The sequence below is a fragment of the Chamaea fasciata genome, unplaced genomic scaffold (genome assembly GCF_029207755.1).
Source record: "Chamaea fasciata isolate MVZ Bird 193981 ecotype frontalis unplaced genomic scaffold, bChaFas1.0.hap1 SCAF_27, whole genome shotgun sequence".
Classification (NCBI taxonomy): Eukaryota; Metazoa; Chordata; class Aves; order Passeriformes; family Sylviidae; genus Chamaea; species Chamaea fasciata.
This window is the reverse complement of record NW_027094112.1, coordinates 83,252-89,662: the sequence shown is the minus strand read 5'-3', so window position 1 is coordinate 89,662 and position 6,411 is coordinate 83,252. Positions and strand designations below refer to the sequence as shown.

Sequence of the window (6,411 nt, the reverse complement as noted above, 5' to 3'; positions counted from 1 at the left end):
GCAAGTGACTTCTTCCCTACTGAGTTGACCCTCTTTGGGAACGTTGGAATGTATTTGCAGACATTCACAAAGAGGCTGAATATATTTAGGAAAAAAGTGTGAGCAGTAACTCTGGCTTTACAATGAGATGTTGATTTAATTTTCCTCTTACACAAATCTCAGAGGTAGTTTATCTAATTAAGGCCTTCCAAAGCCCTGTAAGGTAGTGTTATTATGTGTAACAAATAAGGTAAGGACTTAGACCAGCAGGGAATCTGAATTGTTTATTCAAAGAAAGGAGCTGGTTTTATACACTGTTTCAAGGCACAGTATTTCCTTACATGGTAATTCTCACTAAGCGACCTATCATACATCACCACATCAGCAACATGCTTTCTAATGTCCTTCTATGGGGTGATATGTGCTGTTCACCTGCCTGTCAGCTTCAGGCAGGCTCTTCTCTGCAGGGCTCTGCTTGGTGGCACCTCCTGTCCCCAAGGTCAGGTGGAGACAAGCCTCTCTGTGTGGCCATGTGCTTCTTTGTGCTCCGATGTCCTTCCGCAGGTGCATGCCACAGCCTGCAGCTCAACTCCATCCCATCTCTTCCCACAATTATGCCCATTTTATGCAGGAGAAAGAGAAGCAGTGGGCAAACCAGGTTGAGAATAAAGTCCTCCTGTATTCTGGGAATCGGGGAGTGAGCAAGGACAGGGAAGGACTTGCCTGCACATTCTGGAGAATCACATTGTTTCAGGTGCTTGCAGAACCAGTGGATGTTTCCAGTACTGTGTGCCTTCCGATCTCATAGGTGTTCCTTTCTTACCTGTGAGGTTTGTTTCCCCTTGCCTGGGCCATGATGGCTGTGCAGTTCCAGGTGGCTGCACGATTCCAGGTGGCTGCACACAGGTGCCTTCCTCCTCCAGCAGCAGGACACACCTTGGGATGCCATGGATCAGGGCTTTGAGGCTGCTCATGGCTTGCTGCTTCTGTGCAGGCGCAGTGACCTGGATGCTTTCCTACTGGGTTTGGGTATCAAAGCCTCCCTGATGGGATACCTGAAGGTGTAGACAGAGGGAGGGGCAGGAACAACCTCAGAGATAAACTCCGTTGTGTGGGAGGGTGGAGGCTCTTGGAATGGCCTCAGGAAGGAGTCAGGCAGTGGCATGTTGTCTTTGAGGTGCTCAAATACCAGTTTTCTTCCTGAGGAAAATGAGGAAAGACACTTTTAGTGTTCATAGTATGGCAGAAGCCCTACCCCTAATAGACAAGAATCTGCACAAGGGTGACGTGTTCTGAATGCCCCAAACCTAGAAAAATCTTCACTGGCAGCTCATGCCTCATTAGGTCTAACAGAATCTGGTGTGCAGACCAGGATTGGCCTCTTCAGGATGTGATGCCTGGAGATGACAATATCTCCTGGTGCTAAAATATTAAAAAGCCTGTTGAATGTTGTACTCCTGTGGGTTTTGGTTAGCGGTTTTGGTGTTTGTTTTTTTTTTTTTCCCAGTGCTATAAAACTTTTGGGTTTGAGATCACTCATGCCAGCTTTTACGTTCTAAAGGTTCAGGCCAATTGTTGGTTTTTTCCTAATCCCCAGCTGCCTGTGTCCCAGTATCACTGAAGAATCTCAGCTCTTCTTTTGTGTACCTTATATCAGTAGATGTCTAGACCTTGTTGCAGTACAAAAATGCTTGGGAAAATGCATTTAGTGTATTCCACAAGCCTGGAAAGCAGAGGCAAAGAAAAGTCACCAAAAACACATTCAAAATATGAATCTTGACTTCTGACATTTCATCTTTTCAAAACTGAAGGCAGAAGGAACTTGTTATGTGCTCTGTTAAAATCTGTATAAAATCTTCCCTAAATTTGATCTAATCTAACTTGTGGGTTAGCAGAGAGGCTATGGTGGGAAGGCAAGGCTTGCTGCTGTTTTGCTGAGCATGCTGTGCCTGTGGAGGGGAGCTCCAAGCTCTGGTCGAATCCAGTGACAAAATGGCTGTGGCAACTGAGTCGTTCTTCAAAACATGATACAAGTACTGTGTACTAGGGATATTGCTGGCGTCCAAGGAGGCTGAGACAAGAAGAGGAGAGCTACCACAGCAATGCAGTCAGAGGCACTAACACTGGTTGATGGCAGACCTGGTGAGCAGGATGTGCGCAGGAGTGATCTGGCAGAGCTGATGGTGGAGGAGAGCTGGCTTGTCCTCATGGATGAGATAATGTTTGGTCAGCTATGTACATATTTTGTTGCTCATAACCAGCTCCTGTGAAAGGACCAGAGCTCAGGGGCTCTTAAAAAGTTAATGAAAAGAAGGGAAAACAGAATAGTTTCACGTGTCACTCAGGTGTGGGCTGGAAGGAGGAGTTTTCCTGCATGAGAATTCTTCAAGGTCCAAATAGTCTCTTCTCTTCCTGGGCCAGAATGTGAAACACACAAAAATTGCTCCCTAACTGTAATACAATGGGGAGAATCAAATTGAGGTCAACAGAATCTTGATTTCTAACCTTACATTGCTTTAGTTTTGAGGCTTTATAAGCTTTTAGAAGTAATATCCTAGAAGTTGACAGAATTTTTAATTGATTCAAAAAAATTCCTGTATGAAATGATGAACTATTTACATATTCCTGCCACTTTGAAGAGCAAACCTTTTCCTGTAAGAACAGAAACAAACTGACCTTTTCTGACCAGAAACACATTCCAACAAGGTGGCTTTTCTTATTTTAAAAAAACCAAAAACAACAACAAAAAACAAACAATTAAAAAAACAAATAGTCCACCAAATATCTGCTGAGTCCAAACCTGGGGGATCAGCTCCCAGCAGAGAAGATGTCATAAAAAATAGTCCAAGCATGATGTAGCAACACTGATAATTAAATTTTTACCTGAGAGATCTTTGCTGTTCCAGGGAGCCCAATCTCAGATGTGCTGGCACAGCACAGTTGAAAGGGTTGTACCAGTCTGGGCTGTGCAGTCCTTCCCCATTCAGAGCTGTGTCCTGATGGAGTGTAGGAGGAAGAAGTTCTGAGATCAGTGATCACTGGGAAATTTATCCAGTAACTTGCTTCTACTGTTACTTGACAAACTTGTCAAAAACCCCCTGTACCTACCTGTACTCTACTGACAGCAAGTGGGGTTATTAAAGGCTGCTCTGAAATTACTGCTTACGGGCAGAAATAGAGTTACAACTTGTTGATTCTTTCCTTCTCTGTGCCACAAAACTGCCATGTCTGGTGTGAGGTGCAATTTTGGCATCTTGGAAAAGAAACTACAGCTGGAAGAGTTGCTCTGAGCTGCTTTTTGGAAGATGAAGGTGGAGAGGACCATAGCTGAGTGTGCAGCAGAGGGGCGTTGGGAAGGACATGACTACAGCAGAAGATGAGCTGCTGGACATCCAGAAGCAGAGCTGAGCTAGCAGAGCCCTTGGACTGCAAAACACAAGGGCTACATTTCCAGAATGTGCTGAAGGGGATGTGCCCCAGTCCTGAATGTGAAAGTGAGAAGAGAAACCCCAGTTATTTCAGAGGAATGCAGAGCAGGAGAGGAGGAGTCACAGGAGGAAGATGGTGCAACCTCAGTTTATCTGTTCCTTATCAGATGTCACCACCTCCTGTTCCAGCCTGACCCAGCAGAGCCCAGGGCTGTGGCCATGGGTCCTCTGTCAGGCCTGGAACTCAGCGATCCATCAAGGAAAACATCCCTGGCTGCAGTGGATTCTCCAGAAGGCTCTCCCTGGGAATTTGGTCCTGCTGGAGAGGAGAGAGGGGCATTGGTCTGTGATTTCAGTGAAAATGACAATGAGCAAACGACCACCAGGAAGTGACAGAGGCTGCCCCATCCCTGGATGTGTCCAAGGCCACGTTGGATGGGGATTAGAGCAACCTGGTCTGGTGGAAGATGTCCCTGCCTATGGTAGAGGGTGGGGTGGGATGAACTTTGAGGTCTCTTCCAACATAAACCATTCTGTGATTCTGTGACAGCAAAAGTTTCTTCTGGTGGCCTACATGGAAATACTGATGGCATTGTGATACTTGGCAATGCAGTCCCTGGCAATGCATGGAGAAGAAGAAGGAAGTGCCCCATCAAGCGCTGTCCAAAAAATTAGACCAAAGTGACCTCCATCACCCCTAAGGCACAAAGGTGGGGGACAGTACCGTAGATTGGGTGTTACTGGTGTCCAATTCCTGCCTAGCACTCTGAGGAAGTGCACTGCTCCCTTTGCGGTTGGAGGTGTTTCTAAGGGCAGTGGAGTCCAGAAGAGCTGGGAGGTTCAGTAAGTCAGTCCCTTTATTGGGTGTAATAGCTCCCACAACTTCTCTCCACCCAAAATCAAACTGAAATGCACAAATGAAATTTAAACCTCCTTGAACACTGTTCACTGCAAGTGGTCCTAATTAACGTTCCCTAAATGGCTTTAATTAACTACTAGCTGACGGTATATTTACTCGAGGATTTTTTCTTTTAAAAAAACCCACAACCCAATACAGACACAAACCACTATTTATTTAATTATTTATTTTACAAAGTTCTACCACCGGTCATGCTGAAAATGTGACTTACAGAGCAGGAGCTGGAGTGGCTCTTGTACTGAAAAAGAAACAGATTAAAGTACAGGAGAAGCAGCTTGCACAAGCAGGCAGCACTCCCAGAGCCATTTGCTGCACTGACTTAACAAAGTACGATAAACTAGCAATTTTAAAATAACACAACTTCCCCTATTGCCTTGCAGGAGCAGTTTTTCCATGGTGCTACACCGGCTCCTTTCCACATCGCTTTTGCCAAACTAGTCAGTTCCAGTTCGGTCATAAATTGTTCGATGTCACACAGTGAAGGGGAGGTGACGGATGCCCCTCAGCATACTCAGCCCTGGCAAATCCTTTATCGAGCTCCAGGAACCTCCACTCCCATTGCTAATCCACGCCTGCCTCCCCTTGGACAGGCCTGGCCACTTCCTTTCCCAACAACCCTCTCCTGTTTGTTTGCTTTTCTAAAAGCTGATTCAGCCTTGGAGCGAACGGGTGCAGCACTCGCGGTGCTTTGGGTCCTGCCCCCACCATCTGCAATGAGCCGAATGAACTGGGATGGAATTGCTCCATTCCAGCCAGGACAAACCAGATCTTTGTTAATTTGGGGGGCTGTTTTCCCAACTGTGGTGGCAGCTTGGCCTTGGAAAGGCAACAGTGGACTGTGTGTCATGGGGGCTGCTGAGGCACCTGGGTTGTGTCTCACACATGGTGTCTCACACATGTTGGATCAGCCCTGTACCAGGGGTCCGGTCCGTTCCAGGTGGTGCTCCCCAGGGGCAAGGATAGAGTAGGGGTGACTTGGGGGTGCTGAGGTGCCCTTGCACCCTCCCTCGGGGGAATGAGGGTGTGCGATTGCTCATGGGCATGTAAGATGGAGACCGGAGAGGAGAAGAATTGAGGGGGTGCATGGACGTCATACCTGCACTCCCTCTCTGTGGTATTCTGGGGCAGGGGGTAGGTCAGTCTCTGTTCCCCTGGTGGTGACATCTCCCTAGGCCTGCCCTGCCCCCATGTCCTGGCTGGATCTGACCCCCTTCTTGTGCCTGTCACTCCCCAGCACCCTCTGGCCCCCCTAGGACCCTGACCCTTGCTGCTTCACCACCTGTGATCGCCCCCTGCCCCGGCCTAGCTGACCGTGAGCCCTGACCTCACCCAACGCTGAATCCGATTCCCCCCGCCCCTTGTGCCTTGCCCCCTCATCCCTCCACAACCCCATAGTCCACCTTGACCTTCTGTTGCCGCCCAGCCCTGTTGTGACCACCTTCCATACCTCCTGCATCCCCCAGACCTGCCCTGGCCCCCAGGCCCTTCTGACCCCGCCTTGTGCCTACCACTCCCACCTCCCCCGACCCCACGGGACTTTGACCCTCTGCTTCTTCCCCACACGTGTGTGACCCTCCCCAGTGCTTCCCAGACCTGTCCCCATCCTGAAACTAGATCTGACCTGCCTTTGAACCTGCTGCTCCCTCAGCCCCCCCAAACCCCATGACCCCATGGTCCATCGTGAGCGCTTGCTGCTCCCCCAGACCTGTGTGATACCTGCCCTGACCCCCAGGTACTAATGACAGGCAAACCCCCACCATCTCATAGGCCGTTGACCCCCTGCTGCCCCCCCAGACCGGTGTGACCCCCCCCCCATTCCTCCCGCCCTCTCCGACCTGCCCTGACCCCCAGGCGCCACTGACCCCCCCCACCTGCCGCCCCCTGCCCCTCCCTCCGCCCCCTTAGGCCCCACCCCTCTTCAGGCCACGCCCCCTCTCCCCCTCCCGCCGCGCAAGTCTCGCGAGACGCGGCGCGGTTTCCCCAGCGCGTGTGCCCCCATCGGCCGGGCCGGGCCTAGCGCAGCGGGGCGGGAGGGACGAGGGGCCGCACCTGCCCCGGCCCCACTGCGCCCGCCAGCCCCGTGCA

The 6,411-nt window shown here is 50.0% G+C and overlaps 1 long non-coding RNA gene across 1 annotated transcript; it reads right to left on the bottom strand.

Moving 5' to 3' along the window:
* Positions 1 to 257: 257 nt before the first annotated feature.
* On the bottom strand, positions 258 to 3,949 carry LOC136301899 (uncharacterized). The gene is made up of 3 exons (XR_010723955.1): positions 3,088 to 3,949; positions 2,863 to 2,975; positions 258 to 1,179 (listed from the first exon to the last, which is right to left on the bottom strand). It is a non-coding gene; the product is annotated as an uncharacterized lncRNA (long non-coding RNA).
* Positions 3,950 to 6,411: the final 2,462 nt, after the last annotated feature.